Raw genomic sequence first — 20498 nt, forward strand, 5'->3', positions numbered from 1 at the left:
CCTTCTTTTAAGAAATCAGGATCCAAAAGCTGCAAGAAATCCACCTTCCTGAAGATACCAGTTCCACTTGAACTTGCCCTGGACCCTGCTGGTGGCTTCCCCTGCAGGGAGTATGGACAACCCCCCACACAAGTGGTCTCCCTCAGTTCATTGGACCCTTGGATAAGTGTCAGAGTATACTCCTCCTGCCTATTCCTAAAATTGGGACTTTTGCCAAAAGATCAACCAAAGGCTGTCACGGGCTGCCACTGAGCTGCAGGACATCATACTACCACTCCAACCCAACTTGCTGGTCTGCCCTTCTAAAGGGATCCTGAGTTTCCAAAAGCTTATGAGCCTGAAGGTCAAAATCTTCACTCAGCAAAGGCGTGAAAATATCCAGACTGGATGTGACCTTTCTTAGGTGTGAAATTAGAATTTCTCTCATTCAAAGTTTTCAACCAAAAGTTAATGTTCACTTGGACATCTTCTAACGGCTATCCAGCCTTTTGGAATCCATTTCGCCTACACCCAGCTTCGTTGTTGTGCTGAGGATCTTCAAACGTTCATTCCAGAGACTAAGGGCCTGATTACAAATGTGACGAATATCCCATCCACCGTATTACAAGTTCCATAAGCTCTAATGAAATTGTAAGAAGGCGGATGAGATATCTGTCACATTTGTGACGGAGTATCCCATCCATCAAACTTGTAATTAAGCCCTAAGCCAGAAGGTAAAACATTCCACTGGACCAGACCTGGTCCCTGTATTCGATCTGTGTTCCATCGCAGTCGGCATTAATTATTTACTTTGACCCAGTCTACAGCAACCAGAATCTCACATTTGGCGCTTTCGGCTTGTTGGTGCTAAAAACATTTTAAAAGTTTTTTAAAAAATCATATATCTGGTTCCCTGCATCTGATTTTTGATTTTTCGGTATCTATTTGCTTATTAGAAATGTCTCTGTATAAATTGGAGTGGAATGTTTATTGTGTTGTGTTTCCTACTCTTTAAATGTTTTGGTACTGATAAGTGCTTTGCACATTTCTCCTAAGTTAAGCATGCCTACTCTGTGCTTTATCTACCAAAGGTTAAGGTCAGGTTTAAATTATTGAGACCTAACTGGACCTAGTAAGGAAGAGTGGCCTTATTACTTGAAAAGGAAAATCATTTACTTCAGCTTGTAATCAATGTTCTTACGCTCTATACAAATAGGATAGTGTGACTTAGAAAGTTTTCTAGTATACATTTAATTTAAATAACAACGCAATCACACACACCTTTGTGTCCAAGTCATTCTTAACTTAAGCTCCTTTACTGAATTCCCCTAATTATTTTACAATTTGAGAAATAAATGTGCAAGAACCAATTTAAGCTCTACTTCATTTCCATATTGAATCTGACTGGAAACCATACCTCTATTGATTAACTTATCTCAGCAATGCTTTTCGTGCCAAACCTGGAAATAATGTGATCAATTCTTGAGAAAAACTCCTTGATGAAGGTTTTGTGTCAGGTTTGCATTACTTTTACAGACTAGAAACAAGTCTTGACATCAAGGGAGTTAGAAGATTAGCCAAAATGTTTGCATATATATTGGCTTCCGCATTAATAAGGGATATTAGGCGATAAGAGCCACACTCTTCTGGTGGTTTCTGTTTTTTCAGAAAAAAACACTATATTAGTAACATCCCAAGTTGGTGGTATGGTGCCAGTATCGCCTATCTATTGAGAAACCCTGGCAAAGAGTGGAGCTATAATATTCCTAAATATTTTATAAAACTCAATAGGTATCGAGTCCTCACAAGTTGCCTTGCCAGCAGGCAGTGAAGGCAGAGCAGCCAGAATATCTTCTGGTAAAATCTCTGCGCATAGTTGGGCAGCATCTTCTACTGGCAAGGTTGGAAGTGCTGCTCTCATAAAATAATTAGAAACCTCCCCTACTACTATTGGGTCCGAAGGAGCATAAAGACTTTCATAAAAAGATACGAATTGTGTAAGTATCATGTGAGTTTCTGTATAAAGTATGTTACGCAATCTTTAATGGCCTGTATTAGGTTTTTATCCTTATTGTCGACTAGTTGGTATGCTAATATCCTGCACACCTGTTCGGCATATTCGAATTTGATAGATCAATGTTTATTATAAGTGGCAGACACTCTTTCCTTGAGTATGTCCACTACTGTTTCTCGTTTCTACAAGATTAATATAAATCTGCATTTGTTTACATCCATTCTGCCTAATGGCTGTTGCATGGCATGTTTATAAGTTAGCTGGTACTAAGTGAGCCGCCATAATACACGCCTCTCTGGCTTTGTTCCTTTGTAATATAGATTGTTGTGTAATACCCCTTCTAAACATTGTGATAATAGTTTCCCATTTGTGAGGTGTAATCACCATCAGTCAATAAATAGCGTGGGAAAGAAAAAGGGTGCCTTGATTTGCTTGTCGGTTGTGATTGTAAAGAGAACAAAATAGGATATGATCTGATGTAATTTTGGGGCAGACCTCAATCTTGGTTGTTCGAAGTACAGTATCATTAGCCCAAACCAAAGTAATCCTTGAGTACTGCTTGTGTGGGTGTGAATAGTATGTATACCCCGAGAGATTTGGGTGTAAAGTTCTCCATATATCCTTAAGATTATGTAAGCTTGCTAATTCAAGAATAGATGCCTGTACTTTCGGCATTCTTGTAGTTGTTCGCTGAGTAGTAGAATCGAAAGATTGATTCATGATACAGTTTAAATCACCCAGAATTATTAATACTCCTTGCCATTCCATTGTAATTAACATTATATGTATGTAATGATTCTTGTTGAGCTCATATTTCACCCAGAGGTCTCATTGCGCTTTGTCGAGACTCAGTACAGACAAAGGAGGACTAGAGGAAAAGAGGTGAGTTAAAATAGCCATGTCTTGAGGGACTTACAGAACTTCTGGTGTTCAGTGTCAGTCCGAAGGTGTAGTGGCAGGGAGCTCCAAAGAGTAGGAGCCAGTTTTGAAAATGATCTGCCACCCTTTCTGACTGTGCAAACCTTGGGAATTATTAAAATAGGTTTATTGGCAGAACGAAGAGTTCTAGCTGGTTGATATATTTTCAATTTCTTGACCAGATACTGAGGGCCCTGTCCATTGAGAGTTTTATGGTTAAGACAACAAATATTAATATCAATCTGCTTCTTAATAGGTAGCAGTGGAGGACTTTTAGGCTATGAGCAAAGGGGTAATGAGTGGGAAGGTTTAAAACCAGTCTAGCTGCTGTGTTCTGGAGAACTTGTAGCTTAGAAAGGTGTAGTTCGTTAATGGATGCGAGTAGGGCATTGCCATTTTCTAATCGGCTGATGATTAAACCCTGGATCAGTGGCATACGGGATAGCAATGGGACTCATTTAAAAAATTTGTGGAGGGCACGCATTAGCACATAGCAAGTGCATGCAACATGATTGACATGCTCCTGCATGGAGAGTTTATTGTCAATCATTACACAAAGGTTGTGAGCTGTTACCTTCGGAGAGGGGCAGGTACCTAAGGTAGTGGGCCACCAGTCATTTGTCCATATCGATTGGGCATCGCCGAAAAGAACAATTTCTGTTTGATTTACGTTTAGTTGGAGGTTATTAGTCAGCATCCGGCTGTTTATGTCCAACATGCATTGCCTGAATCTATGTTCGGTATCAGCAATGTCTGGGCCAAGAGTAATTAGCAACTGCGTATCATCGGCGTACGACAAAGTGTTGAAGCCGTGCGCCCTAATGGCTTTTTGGAGGACATATACAAACAAACTATTTCCTGACAATGCCATAATGAATTTTATGTTTTTAATTTGTTTTTTTAGCTTAGAAATAACTATGGTTATATTTTAATATGCAGGTGGCCCTACAATTTGGTTTACAAACACAGAGAGTTAATACACGTGTCTTGATGAAGATGGATTTATAAATTGAACCATCGTAGGGTTTCGACACCCAATTTTAAGTACACAATCCGCCAACTCAGGCATGGCTCAAGAATATCAATTATAAAGTACTGAGCTCCGTGCTTGTGACATCGTTATATGTCGGATGTGTATGTTGTAAAGACATACTGTATTTGTCTGGTTATTTTACTCTTTACATTGTATGTATTGCCCTATTGACTTTTAATGTATTGTGTTTTACTGTTTTGAAGATACTATGCATATTGACTGCTTGGTTACTTTTATTAATGAAAATACTGTTTTATGATCAGTAAATGTATGTGTTAATTTTTTAACGTTTTTGTCATTTGGTTTCCTCGGCTATATATGGTACAATCTTCAGTGTGGCATAGCAGTGAGATGAAAGAGTGCCATATCTGATGTGTGTGGTAATCTGATTGCAGGATGACTAGCTTCTAATTAAATCTACCCAAAGGGATTTAATTATTTGTCTTAATGACTTTGACCAGGGGGGATACAAATCAGTTAAAGAGCAAGGGGCTCAGGATGGATACCTGAGGGACACCCCTGTAGATGGATTGACTCTTGGAAGCATAGGCACCGATTTGAACTCTGGAGGAGCGGTCACTCAGATAGCACCTGCGCAAGGCTAATGCTGAGCCTCCAACACCCAACTCCCGTAAGCGCTCCAAAAGGATGCCGTGGGAGATAGTGTCGAAGGCAGCTGACGAACCCAGGAGGAACAGGATGGCAGAATTATGGTTATCCAGAGATAATCTGATGCTGTCCACCACTTCTAGTAGGGCCATTTTGGTGCTGTGAAAGGCCCAAAATCCTGACTGAGAAGGATCTAGCACATTGTTGTTCTCCAGGTGTTTGGTTAATTGCCCATTTATCAGTGACTCCAAGATCTTACCAAACAAAAGGAGGAGGGAAATTGGTCAATAATTATTTGCCTGTTCAGGGTCTGATGAGGGCTTCTTTAAAATGGGTCTAATTATAGCCTCCTTCCAACTAACAGGTACAGAAGATTGTGATAACGAAAGATTAACAAGTAAGGTTAAGCTTGGAATGATAGCAAGGCTGATTTTTGCTAAAACCTGAGGGGAGACTGGATCATTGGGGGAGCCAGATTTCACCCTCTTGAATGCCGGGGTAACTGCTTCCAGTGTAAATTCAGAGAATTCATTAAGAGTAGGATCCGGCAAGTGTCGCCTGGTCTCTGAACAGTAGGGTGACTGGTAGTATGGGAAAACGGACTATAAATACTATCCATTTTTTCTACAAGAAAAGTAGAGAGGGAGTCAACCCACTCCTGTGAGGCCATTAGTGGGGACTGAAGAGAAGCAGGATTTGCAAATTCTTTCAGAATCTTAAACAGTTATTTTTGTTAATTCTTTCCCCAAGGAATTTTAGCCCAAGCAATATGATCTAGATAAAGCCTGTGTAGTAACTTATAGTCAGTACGATCAATAAGGCTTTTTGAGTGCCTCCATTTACGTTCAATCTTCCTGGCCACTAGTTTGTCAATTCTTAAGTCTGGAGTGAACCAAGGTGAGTATTTGTGAAAAGGTTTTACTTGTTTTTTTGGGGCAATTTTGTCAAGGGCTTGACAGATAGCAGCCTCCAGCAGATTGGCTGCTTCATTAGGGTGGTTCAGATTAGACAACGGTGGAGTTATAAAATGTGCAGTAAAAGATTCCAAATTAATTTTGTTCCAGGGCCTGTGCCATATTAGTTCTGTATCAGCGTCTTTTTGGTGTGTAGATATTACCTATATAATAAATTTCAACAGGTAATGATCTGACAAGGTGACAGATAAAGGTGAATCAGAATTTATATTGGATGAGTTGGTAAATAGGAGGTCTAAAGTGTGACCGGCTATATGAGTAGGACTGTGCACAATTTGTTTTAGCCCTAAGGTGCTTAGGCTGGATATGAGATCAATTGAATGCGGGTCATTAGGGAGATCAATGTGATAATTAAAATCTCTCAAAAGGAGAAAATTATCATCTGCCAGCATGTATGGAGCGATCATCTCAATGAGACCACTCAAAAAATGAGTTTTACTACCAGGGTGGCGATAGAGTATGGCACCCTTCTAATATCCCTTAGATGGACTGTTAATCTTAAAAATGCAGATTTCTGCCCAGTCTGCACTGAGAGTGTCAATTATAGTGAGGTTGGTATTAGCTCTAAATGCAGTGGCTAAACACCCACCCCTCTTGTCATTTCTATCCACTCTAGCCAGCTTATAATCATGAGGAAAGGCTAGGGAGATTTCAACTGTGGAGGACTCGTGAAGTCAGGTTTCCGTGATAAAAAAGAGATCTGCCTTCTCAAAGTCAAGTAGTGCCCAAATTTCAGTGGCATGTTTAGAAAGTGATCGAGCACTGCAATAGATCCCTGTTATGTTATTAGGTTTATGAACAGAAGCGTTGTTATCCACTGAATTGTGGCATACTGGAACCAAGAATAGACCATTGTGGGTCGCCATGATATCACCGCTCTGGGGGAGATCATTATGATGTTCGGAGGAGGGGCAACTATTAAGGGAATGGAGCTCCTCGCTTGAATATTTTAAGATAGCCATGTGTGTAAAAATTACCAATGCAGATAGGCTGCTTAGGATCTGATAGCAAACGGGCAGAGTGGCAAGCGGCAGGTGACGGCCAGGAGCGGATTGGAGCAGTCGGGCTTGCATTTGGCGTGCCTTCGGCACTCCAGGGGCGCCCCCCCTGCACGCGTCCGCTGTGCATCAAGAATGCCTGTCTCCTTGTGAGCCGGTAGAAGTGAGCGGAAGAGGTCAGCAACAACTAGACTGCTGACCTCTGAGATGTGTCCAGAAGAAGGACTACTGGTACCTCTTCCCTCAGCTCAAACGGCAAATGCAGCGGCAGACCGGGGACTGTGCAAAGCAACTACGCAGTTGTGCAAAATTGCAAGTAAGAACAAAGCAGCAATAGGTTACATAAAATTAAACAAATTTAAAATTGAGATAAATAAAAACAATTTTAGAGCAGTGCGAGCGAAGGAGGAAGCGTCTAACCAGCCTTGTGTTGCTGAGCATTAACGAGTGAAACATCTCAGGGTCGTCAATATTAGGTCCATAAACAGCCACCAAAACATATTTGATACCAGAGATTTCTGGCAAGGCTTATTTATATTATGAAATTCCAATGATGTGCTTTTATAGAACAAACGTAATCATGTATGATGTTAGAGCACCTACATAAAGTCAACAAGGAAGTCTAAAAACTTAACCACATGCATATGTCAAAGAGAAGACCTGAAACTGTGAAAATACATGAGGGATGACACGTCTCTGGGTAACCTTTATACGTATTGTTAGGTACCCAAAATCTGGAGTGATAGAAGAGTCTGAGAAAATCTGGTGGCAGCTCCATGTTGATTGACAGAATCTGCTTAATAAAGAGGCAGAGTTAATATCTACATGCTCGCCCCCTGCAGCTTTTTGGCATGCTTGTCGGCCCAGGAACTCTAACCCTAGCTGCCTTAGTTGCTCGACTGTAACTGTCAGCACTGCACCCTCAGCGCCATGTCACATAACAAACTTTAAGTGCTTATGTTAAAGCTATTGTGTGAATCACTCTGACACTCTTAAGTCCTGTTAGCACTTAAAAAAAAAACTAAACAAATAGGATGAACACATTAAGGCATTGCTAAAATAATTCCCACTATCAAATATTCTCAATGTCCATTGGAAAAACCTCTTTTTGCATTAAAACAGCCAACAAATTATATGTGCCGATCCACGTAAAAATAGAGTACAGCCAGACCTACGAGCACTGTGGAATTTAGCAGCAGTAGTGGGCCACCATAAATGTGGCTCAAGTTCCTCCTGTAAAACAACAGTTGATGGACAGAATGCAGAACAATGTCATACATTCACCCCAGTACAGAGATCTGGGCCTAAATCCATCGTTTTTTTGCACTCCACACCACCCCAGTTCAGACATGGCCATATGCAAATCAGCCTTGACCCTGTGCCTCATGGGAACAGTCCAGCCCGAACTGCCAAGCATTGTCTTTCCTGGACCGGAATCAAGCATCCTAAGACCGGTTTCTGGCTATCAGCGTCTTCAGCCAGGATAGCTTGACTCCAGTGGTGTGGAGAGCATGGGACCTACGTCTGAGCATACCCATCGTGCTGATGACGGAACCGCTCCGTCATCAGCCGTGGTAGCGCTGTGCTGATGACGGAGCGGTTCCGTCATGGCCTGCCCGACACGCCTGCGTGGCGCTGATTTAGTGCCTGTGCGGCCCGTACTATTGAGCGGGCGGGGCCATGACGGAACCGCTCCGTCATGAGCACAGCTCAACCGGAGCGGTGTCGTCACCAGCATGGGTGCGCCGCGTGGCCCCCCGTCCCCTTAGCGCTGCGGCGGAATAGCCGCCACAGCGAAGGTGTTAAGACTCGTGTAATAAGTTAAACCGACGTGATAAGGAAAGAAATTTACTGTACGTAACAAATTTAAGCTACTTTACTTCATCTGTTAAGCTACTTTATTTCATTGTTTTAGATTGTTTTAACTCACAAGCAACTTACCCCTGGGCACTTTCCCACGCTAATTGCCAACATCGTTTCCCCCCCGCAGCGGATCTTAGCGCTGCCGCGGGCTTGGGAAGGAAACCGCCGCCATCGCGCGCCAAGCCCCCTGGGCACACCCACTCTAGTGAGGCCACGCCCACCTCTCCCACAGCCTTCAAAAGCGCGCTGATAGCTAGACGTGCCAGTGATACTTGTAACTCTCCTGAGGCGGACGACGGGAGATAGCACTGTTAAGCTACTTTATTTCTTTGTTTTAGATTGTTTTAACTCACAAGCAACTTACCCCTGGGCACTTTCCCACGCTAATTGCCAACATCGTTTCCCCCGCGCAGCAGATCTTAGCCCTGCCGCGGGCTTGGGAAGAAAACCGCCGCCATCGTGCGCCAAGCCCCCTGAACACGCCCACGCTAGTGAGGCCACGCCCACCTCTCCCGCAGCCTTCAAAAGCGCGCTATTTGCTAGACGCGCCAGTGATACTTGTAACTCTCCTGAGGCGGAAGCCGGGAGATAGCACTGTTAAGCTACTTTATTTCATTGTTTTAGATTGTTTTAACTCACAAGCAACTTACCCTGAGCACTTTCCCTCGCTAATTGCCAACATCGTTTCCCCCGCGCAGCGGATCTTAGCGCTGCCGCGGGCTTGGGAAGGAAACCGCCGCCATCGCGCGCCAAGCCCCCTGGACACGCCCACTCTAGTGAGGCCACATCCACCTCTCCCACAGCCTTCAAAAGCGCGCTGATTGCTAGACGCGCCAGTGATACTTGTAACTCTCCTGAGGCGGAAGCCAGGAGATAGCACTGTTAAGCTACTTTATTTCATTGTTTTAGATTGTTTTAACTCACAAGCAACTTACCCCTGGGCACTTTCCCACGCTAATTGCCAACATCGTTTCCCCCGCGCAGAGGATCCTAGCGCTGCCGCGGGCTTGGGAAGGAAACCGCCGCCATCGCGCGCCAAGCCCCCTGGACACGCCCACTCTAGTGAGGCCACGCCCCCCATTACCCTTTTTTAATGTGCCTTCACCGGACGCGCAGCGGGCGCGCCGTCAGCCCGCCGAAGGCGCGCCTAAGGCAAGCCCGTCTGCGCCCGTCCGCGCCAGCTCGGGCCTAGGGCCCAGAACCCCTGGAGGTAACACACCAGCACGAAGGGTCTATGCGCCCGACATGCTACTCTCCTTGCGATCCCCGGTCAAACATAACTGCAAAATCCTACAAAATTACAGACACTGCTCTATCTCGTGTCCCTCCTGCAACTTTCAACTTGAGGTTCCTCAGCTCTGCCGGCCCATTCCCACAGGCCGTAAGCCAGGACACACGTGGCTGCTCGGTAGTCTGAACAGTAGGTCTCTCAGCAAACACAAAAGAAACATTTTCGACCTGCTATCCGACAATTCACTGGATGCTCTATTTCTCACAGAGACGTGGCTACACGATAGTTCGGGCCCAGACATTGGGGAAGCCTTACCGTCTAACTATGCCATTGTCAAAAAAGACAGAACCACTGGAGTAGGGGGAGGCATAGCAATCATTTTCAATAAATCTTTGCAATGCACTTTGGAGCCGATCACCTTAAACGCCTGTGAGGCGGCCCTTTTTAAACTTCAACTTCACCCAAATGTCACCTTCACGGGTCTCCTGATCTATCGACCACCTGGTCCTATTCAACCATGGGCCACCCAACTAGTCGACTGGACCGCCTCGGTCAGAGTAAATTATAGTAACATGTCCATCATAGGCGACCTGAACATTCACTTTGACGACCCACTAAACAGACCGGCCAATAACTTAATTCAAGACCTTGCTGCCATGAACCTTACTCTGTGGAACTCGGGAGCAACACACAAAGGAGGTCACCTTTTGGACCCAATATTCTCCAGTATTCCCCTGTCACACTGCCATCCAGCCTTGCCCTTGCCCTGACCACTTTCTAACCAATTTTTACGGTTTCTGATCCAGCGGCTTCCAGCCCTTTCAGTCGGGCAGTACAGTCTGGCAAAAGGAATTGGAAGAAGCTGGAAATAAACCACCTCATGTCCGTCCTAGACTCTGCACCTCTGGGTGAGATAGCTGGTACTGAAGATATAGAGATTGTAGCCACCAAGATTAACAAATGGCTTTTAGGAGCCTTAGACACTTGCCTCCCCTTGGCTCACAAAAAACATACAATCCACAAGTCTCCAGCGTTATGGTACAATGAGGCACTGAAGGCTGCGAAATCCAGGTGCAAACGTTTAGAACGCCTTTGGAGGAAAGACTACTCCCCTGCTGCCAGCCTGACCTACAGAAACGAACTCAAGCTCTACCATAAAGCCTGTATCATGGCTAGAGCCAATTATGTGGCAAAAAGAATTTCTGAGGCCACAAACAAATCAAAAACTTTGTTTAACCTCGTAAAAGAGTTAGCGGGCTCTAACACCTCTGCTAAGCCCCTTCCACTGAATAAAGTTCAATGTGAAAAACTGGCACAGTATTTCACAAACAAGATAGAGACCATCTACCAGGCACTCGTTAAACAGCACCCGGCACAAGAAGCAACGGACCCAGACCCTGGCTCGAAGGAGGAAGTCATCTCCCCTCCGCCAAACCTGTCCTACAAGCCACTAACATCCTGGCCCGTGATTAAAGTTCAGGGTCTTAAAGATATCTTAGGGAAAGTAAAATCTGGCTCTCCCAACGATCCCCTTCCGATCCCCGTACTCAGACTCTTGGACACCCCACAACTATCCGTCATCTGCCAGACTCTGAATCTATCCCTCTCCTCGGCAAAGGTCCCATCCATGTGGAAACATGCCATGGTTTCACCACTACTCAAGAAACCATCGGCAGATCCGAAAATCCTGGCTAATTTCCGCCCAATATCCCTCCTACCCGCCTTCTCAAATGTTCTGGAGAAACATGTCCACGGACACCTCACCAGCTTCATGGAGGTTAATAATATACTTCACCCCTCCCAATCGGGTTTCCGCCCAGGCTTTTCGACAGAGACGACACTGCTAGGAGTGATGGAAAATCTTCGCCTCTTGATTGACAGAGGGGATTCCGCTGCGCTGATCTTACTAGATCTCAGCGCAGCGTTCGATACCATCTCCCATAACATTCTGTTATAATCGCTCTTCACCATGGGCATCAGAGGCAAAGCATTGGACTGGATGCATCTTTTCTGACACTTAGGACATTTCAAATCACCTCTTGTACCGCGGCCTCAAATGTCCATCTATCCCCACATGGAGTCCCCCAGGGCTCGGTGCTGAGCCCCCTGCTCTTTAACCTGTACGTAACCCCGCTCGCCCAGATCGCCGAAACAGCAGGCCTAAGTATGTTTATCTATGCCAACGATTCACAGATCGTTTTCTCTCTCTCCAATGGACACCATGACTCCTCCTTCCTCCTGCAGTCAGGCCTTAGGAACATTGCGACCTGGATGAGTGACAATATGCTCAAACTAAATGGTAGTAAGACAGAGGTGTTAATACTGGGTCCAAACCAAAATCTCTGAAACCCAAGACACTGGCCACCTGAAATGGGCTCCCTACCCGCCCCGTCTCAACAAGTACGCAACCTAGGCATTATCATTGATAATGGCCTAACCATGGAGCCCCAAGTCACTAACCTAACATCTACCTGTTTCACCATCCTGAGGTGGCTCAGGAAAATCATTTGGATGTTACCTGACGAAACACAAAAGTCTGTGGTCAATGCACTAATCACCTACCGTTTAGACTATGGGAATGTCCTCTACCTAGGGTCCTCACAGGCAGTCATGTGACGCCTTCAACTGGTGCAGAACACCGCCGCAAGACTGATCTGCAAGTGTCACAGAAGGGAACGCATGTCCGGCCACCTTAAGGCACTTCATTGGTTACGAATTGAGAATAGGGTCAAATTCAAAACACTCAGCCTAATGCACAGAATCAAATGGGGCAATGCCCCCAAAAACCTACAAGCCCTCGTGCAAACCTACACACCGGCCCGTTGCCTAAGATCTTCATCTCAAGGCCTTTTCTGTGTTCACAAAGTGCGCAGAGCGAGGATGGGGGGTAGATCTTTCTCCCTACTGGGCCCCAAGCTGTGGAATTCCCTCCCTCAGCACCTAGTCTTGGAAACCTGCTATACTCACTTCCGCAAAGACCTGACTTTTCCACCAGTAACTTGCTCATGCCTCTCCCCTGAGTCTTTACGATGTGCTCATGTGGTTAAGTATCTCTTAGTGCCAGGAAACCCTTTTTGGGTAGCTGTCGCGCTCTAAAAGCCCAATAAATAAATAAATAAATAAATAAATTGAGCGTTAAGCAACGTGTTCTGTAAAACTACATGCCCCACAATACATTACTAAAGGAAACATGCCAAATTCCGATCTGTGGCCTCATATTAGCAGCGTGTAGTGTAATCTTTAAGACTCGTTCAAAATGTTAAATGTTAAACTGATGGGATAAGGAAAGAAATTCACTGTACGTAGCAATTTGAGTGTTAAGCATCGTGTTTTGTAAAACCACATGCCCCACAATACATCACCAAAGAAAACATGCCAACTTCCGGCCTGTGGCCTCATATTAGCAGCGTTTAGCATGGTGCCTGACTCCTAATATGTTATGATGGAGCTCTATTGTAATTGAATACCGCTTCGGAAAAGAAGTAAGTAAATCCGGGCTTTTAGTAATCATTACGAGGATGTTTTAACATTGCACGCGGCAGAGAGAAATAACGATTGCTTCTCTCTGTTTCGTTTCTTTTCTTGGCTGGTGGTATCCATTGCGCACAGATAAACGGCGGTGATTGCAAGTCTTCTAAATATGCGCTTGTGAAAACCTAACAGTAAGTGCATACTTTGGTTTTCTAACGCGTTCGGATTACTTTAACCATACAGCATTAGAGAGTTGTGTAACCGGGGGTGCATTGTTTGTTTATGGCAGATCGGAAAAAAAACTAATTGGTGAAATATGAACGAAGTAGCTGGAAGCCACATTAGCTACATAAGTAGCAGCGTGCCTTTGCCGTCCTCCTATCTGTTTATCTGAAACGTAAGTGTTTTATGCCAAAATTTAAAACAGTTACTTTAAAGTACATAATATACAGTGTCCTGCAACTTAACAGGCATGACCTTGACAGTTTTAGATCCTGCCTGGAAGAGGTAAAAGCCATATTCATCTCCTTGAAGCGTTTTCACGAACCACAAGTACATAACTTTCGCACTTCAGAATAAAACAAAAAAGATGTAGAAGAGGAGTTGGGTCTAGATTTTAATTAGTTCATTTAATTTCACTTTCTAGGTTACACCGTGCACCAGTGCCCTGATGATAATCCCGTGAGTCAACTCAGGGATTAGAAACGCGTCGGCCCTTTCAATATATCTGCCACATCGGGCATCCATTTATCTCTATGCTCCAGAATTAGGGTGTACAATGGTTTATGCACCCAGTAAGGGCTAAGAAGAATTGTCCATGTGGCCTAAAGTAGCTCCGTGATAATTACCTAGTGTCAGGTTAATGGAGTTCTTTTGTTTATGAAAATGTCCTGCTGGTGTAATTTTTGGGAATAATTGGTTGAATTTTGTATATTGTTTGTGTAAAATTGTCACACTGTATAAAATTGTCACATTGCATTATTAATTTATTTTTCACTTGGACAAAATATGTTCTGGGTGGATGTTAGGTGTATTGATTCTCAGAGAAGAAATGAATGTGTGCTTTCTATATGTGTCAAAAAAATTAAATTGTATACACTAAACATATGAACCTTATGGTCGTTGTTTCTTTTCCTGCACAAAATAAATAGCTGCGAAATACATGAAAAAGGTATTCTAGTACCGTATTTTCCGGCGTATAAGACGACCCGGCGTATAAGACGACCCCCTACTTTGCTTGATAAAATGTAGGTTTCGTGCTATACTCGCCGTATAAGACTACCCCCACTTCCAGCGCAGTCCAACGCAGTCCTGCATAGTTGGCTCGTACTTTGTACGCTTTTGTAACCTGCACACTTATCACTTTTTTCTCCAGGAATGTACTGATTGCTACCTCATGTATTTTGGTTGCTCACTATTGTCACTTTTGATCCATGTAACTTAACGTTTGCTTTTGTAATTTGTTCATTTGTAATTGTTCCTCTTGTATCAATACTGTTCCTACTGTAAAGCGCTCTGACACCTTCGGGTAAAGTCCGCGCTAGGTAAAAAACGCCTGAAAACATACCTTTACATTTTGTACCCGGCGTATAAGACGACCCCCGACTTTCCAGAACATTTTAAGGGGTTAAAAAGTCGTCTTATACGCCGGAAAATACGGTAATTGTTTTGTAAAATATTATTGTAATTCGTCCACACCTGGTTTGCTAAGGACGAAATCCCCTTTGGATGTTATACAAACAATCTACTGCACTCCACTGTATGACACTCTGGTCTACTCCACTCTATGATGCTCTACTCCATTCTACAGTCAGTGTATGCCACTGTACTCCACTCTAGGTCCGAATATGTCACTCTACTCCACTCTTTGGCACCCACTGTACAACACTCGACTGCACTCTGACACTCTACATAACACCCTCGATGCCACTCCACCCCAATTTACTGCACTGTACTGTATTACACACTATTCCACTCTACCACATGGTAGACTACTACTCCACTTTAACCTACTCCATTTAACACCACTCCACTCTAGGCTACTTGATGCCACTCAACTCTATGACTTTTTTTGCTACTCCACTCTAACACACTTTACCTCAGTCTACTCTAGTCCATGCCTCTCCACTTTAAAACACTCTAATCCACTCTATGGCACTCTACTCTATGACACTCTATGACACAGCACTTCAGTCCACTGTATGGCATGCCAATCCACTTAATGACACTTTACTTTACTGTATAATACACCACCCCACTGTGCTCCACTCCACACAACACTACGCTACAACACTCCAATCCGCCCTATTACACATTACTCCATTCTATGCAACGCCACTTTACTCCACTCTGCTCCACTGTATGGCACTTTACTTCACTCTGTACCACTGTACAACACTCTATTCAACACCACTCCACACTATGACACTCTACTCCACTCTTTGCAACTCCACTCTACAGGAGTCTGATAGACTCTATGCCAACTCTAAGATACTCTACTCCAATCTGTGGCCAAATGCTCCACTGTCCAACACTCTATTCCACTTTATGCCACTCTACAACACTGTACTCCACTATCCAGCACTCTATATATGCCACACTACTAGGAGATAGTACTCTATTCTATTCCACTGTACTCCACTACTCTTCCCTAAGCCACTCCACGCTATGCCGCTCGGTGCCATATGACTCTATGAAACTATATGCCACTCCACTCTATGACCGTCTACTCTACTGTATGCCACTTGACTCTACGACGCTCTACTCCACTGTATGCCACTTCCCTATACTGTGCTACATGCCACTCCAATTTCTGACACTTTACTGAACTCTATGCTACTCTACTCCACCCTACTGCACTCCAAGCTCTGATACTCCACTCCACCTCTGTGACACATTACTCTATGCTGTACCATTGCACTCTTCTTTATTCCACTCTATGACACTTTTTCTGACTCTAAGCCACTATATAATACTTCACTCAATGCTGCTTGCTTCACTGTAGGACACTCTTCTTCACTATATGTAACTCCACTCTACAATACTCTGGTCTAGTCTAGTATGCAACTAGATAGCGCTAAAACACTAATTGAAATAACATTAACGGTTCTTGCAATCCATGACCAGTCTTTGGTTTTATTCAGGTTAACTAAGAAGATATTTTGCTTTCATTGATGTCATCTAGGAGCCCCGTAGGCATAGGATTGAACAGCAACACATAACCCACAAACACAAGTATAGGGGTGTGTTCATTATTTAAAGTAGCATAGCACCTTCCATCCCCTCTTCAACTAAGACACACATACACCATATTTGTATGGTTTCCAATAATATTCCTCCTTCCATATATTTAATGCAAGTTCAGATATCCATGTATGTCCCTCTCAGAATAAAACCCAGTATACGTGTAGCACACTATTTTAGCATTCTGGACCAGAGGAAAAGGATAATCTTATCCCCTTTACTGAAGACAGTTCGCAAGTCCACAAATCCAGCATAGAGCTGACCACAAATCTGTACATCATAGACATACCCAGTGAAAACGCAATCTAGGAATTGGGAATCTTTCTCTCCGTGTCCTCAGCTCGTAGTAAAAAGCTTAAAAGAGTGGCAGATGTGGAAAAGAAAAAATAACCATATGAACATCTAGATACCTGCTTTTATATTTGAAAAACAATGGAAACTTTACAACTAGGATGGACTTTGACCAGCTCTAAATATCAGTATCCAAAGAATGAAGCTCCCATGATAAATGTTTCTTATCTTTCTATTTAGGGTTATTATTAAGTGTAACATACACTCCAAAGGAATATCTTGGCTTTGAAACATAGACAGTCAATGTATTTGGTATATTACCACGTTTTTAGAGATGTTTGAAATATACGCAGTAATGGTTCATTGCATATTTTGAGGGGAAGGGTGGTTCCATAGTTATGCTCCGTGTACTCAGAAAGACGTGGAGTTCTTTGCAAGTGTGTAAAATCCAAATGAAAAGATGCAAAATCCAATTGTAATTGAAGCAGAAGGTTTAATAATGCAGGCACAGTACAAGTTCATCAGGATCCAGTTGCAGAATGATTAGAACTAAATTATAAACAGAATGAGGGCAACTGAAGAGCATGCGCCACACAGTCATAAAAATACAATGTATTTAAAGGGAAAGGACAAATAAGAGAATAATGAAAAGTACATAAGATAAGTAAAATGCAATACAACAAAGTGGTATAATAAATATTGGTTTGTTTTGTGACACTAAAAATGCAATATAACACATCTCTTCCCTTGAGGAAAAAAGAAATATACAATAAGGAAATGAGAACAATTACACAATTAAACATTTAGCAACTCGCTTGGCGTTCCAAACTTTACCATCTTGTGTGACTACACTATTACGAAAAACTTTTATAATTTTCACAGGTCTTCCAAACTTTGCTTCTCCCTTTAAAAAATGTCCAGGTTTACATATCCTAACCCATTCTCCCACTATAAAACTGGGCTCCTTCACTTTCATTCGAACATCATACTCAATTTTAATTTGTTATTGCTTCCTTCCAACTGTTTGGGCTACAATAGCTTTATCAAGCACAACTTTTTGACTTTCAGCAACTTTTTTAAACCACCATGGATATAGTTTTGAAACAGGTTCTCTTCCTTTAAGCAGTCGGAAAGGAAAAACTACCGTAGTGGATTGTTGTGTAATTCTGTACAACCATAATTTGTTTCACAATTTATCCTTCCACAAAGATCCGAAATTCCTCGCCCACAAAATGTCTTTCTTAAGTACCCTGTTATACCTTTCTTCTTGCCCATTTCCTTGTGGTTCGTATAAAGCAGTAGTGAAATGGCGAATGTTAAGAAACTCAAGAAAATCAGACATTTCACTTGACCTCATCGGCACCCCATTATCAGGATATCCTCCGCGAGCAAAAACTTCTTTAAAAAATGAAATGACAGTCATAGAATTAGCATGTGGTACCAAATTCACCTCAGGCCATTTGGAATAGTAATCCACCATTACAAGAGCAAATCTACAATCCTGAGGTAAAAAATTGAAAGGACCAGCGATATCAAATCCCAATTTTTGCCATGGAAAATCTAGCCAACTAATAGGTGCAAGAGGAGGGGATTCACACTTAAGCATCTTTTCACTGCTCACTCATTCGGAACATTCTCTCACAATTCGATCAACAAACTTGTCAACTCCGGGCCACCAAAAATCATTCCTGATCAGTCTTTTCATGGAATACATACCCAAATGAGTCTCCTGACTCACATTTAAGATATGATCCCATAGTGACACTGGAGGAATACATTTGCCTTTACGGAAAATTAAATCCCCCTCCATCACCAGCTCATCACACACATTCCATAAAGGAGAAAGTTCAGCAGACACACTAGATTTCACAGGCCAACCAACCTTGGTATAGTTGATAACTTCAGATAAAACAGAATCTTCTTGCATTGCCTTGTCCCACATCTCTTTAGAAATTGATGTGAAACTACCAGAAAGAATTTCTTCTATACTAGCAACAACTTCTTCCACTTAAAATTCTTCACTTTCACTACAAGTAAGTCTGTAAAGACAATCAGCTGTAACATTGATTTTCCGTGGAACATATTCCACGGAAAAATTCTATTCTTGCAACCGTGAGATCAATCTGGCAATACGAGTCGTGGCATTTTGACGACCACCCTTATGCCCAGCCAACGGGAACATCATGATAATGTTCCACAATTTGTTTCCGTAGTTCCTTTTCAGACACATATAGACTCCCTTGATGGTACGGTTTGCCTTTCTTTATCTCTCTTCCAGAAACCTCCTTCTTCCAGGCTAACATTTCCTCTTCAGACATTTACTTTTTAATTTTGACTTCAAACTCAGAATAAAAAATGGTGCTAATGATCTTGTCGTCTGGAATTATTTGACCTTCTTTTTTTTACTTCTTGTTCTCCGATATTCAAACGAGACAAGTCATCTGCCTTTCCATTGATAGATCCAGGTTTGTAGGTGGGCACAAAATTGTAATCCTCAAAAAATAAAGACCACCTCAGTTTCCAAGGGGTCAGAGTGGACTTAAAAAATAGCATTTTCCTGTGATCAGTAAAAATGGTGACTTCATGCTTAGCACCTAATAAATAATGCCTCTATTCCTGAAAGCGGTACAAAAAGGGGTGGTGATGGACGGAGCATCTGAACCAATCAAACACTCACACCCAGTCAAAAGATCTGGGTTTGACCCATCACCGTTCTTTAGCCCACTCTGCCACCCATTCCTGAAAGGCATCTTTCACTGCAAGCAGCTCTTTATCAGGAATGAAGTAATTGATTTCAGCTGCAGAAAGCTTTCCAGACCTATTAGCAGCAGGATGCAATTACCCAGTGGTCTTGTGAATTTGTGACAGGATTCCTCCAAATGCAAAATTAGAAGCATTGGTCTCCACAAAAAAATGATTCCTCAGGATTTGGATGCTGAAATATGGGTGCAGTTGTAAACAATTCCTTTAAATACTAGAAGGCCTTCTCGGTTTCTGAACTCCACTAAAATGTCTCTTTCTTCTTAAGAAGTTGGGTAATGGGAGCTACCTTTTCTGAGAAATTGATAATAAAACGCCTGTAGAAATTGGCAAAGCCAATGAAACTTTGGATCTATTTCACATTACGAGGAGGCGGATAGTCCTTGATGGCCTTCACCTTCGACTCGTCCATCGACACATCTTCAGAGGATAAAACGAAGCCTAAAAATTCCACCCGAGTGGTGTGATAAACTTCTGGGCCTCTTGTTTATCGAACACTCCTTTAAAATCAAGATATTCTGAGGGAATACCTGGAACTTCTACAGCACAAATCACCAGAGAGGTTTCTGCCAGCAAAGAAGAGAGGAAAACAATACTTACTTTTCCGTGAGAGAGGAACCCCTCACGAATTCTTTCTCATGAACTCTGGAACTAAGAAGTTAAATGCGTGAAACTTCACTGACGAGTGAAATGCCAAACTTCTGCTGCCAAACAGGTGGAGATATGTAGATAGTTCTAACTCCCTTGTCAGAATTGCTTTGAAGTCTTGATGTGTGAAAGAAAACACAATCGCCCCGTTAAGAAAACAGTTGAAGTGCGCTGTGCGATTAACGCACAAGCGCGAACATCTGGCCCCTGACTAAACTACAAGAAACACTAGACTGTTAACCTGGGAGTGCAACAACAACAGTGTCCGCCATTGTGGAGCACTAGGGGAATTGGAAACCCTCTAAGAAGAAAATCGGCGAAGCCAATTCTACGGGTAGCTTAGGATCTTTCTGCACCTGAGGACAGACTGGGGGTTAGATGGCAACTGAAATCGGCAAGCCCTGACAGTCCCTGTGACTGTGCATGGAGTCCCCCCTGGCCAGACGTGGCCTCACCAGGGTCAGTC

The sequence above is a fragment of the Lissotriton helveticus genome, chromosome 2_1 (genome assembly GCF_964261635.1).
Source record: "Lissotriton helveticus chromosome 2_1, aLisHel1.1, whole genome shotgun sequence".
Taxonomy (NCBI): Eukaryota; Metazoa; Chordata; class Amphibia; order Caudata; family Salamandridae; genus Lissotriton; species Lissotriton helveticus.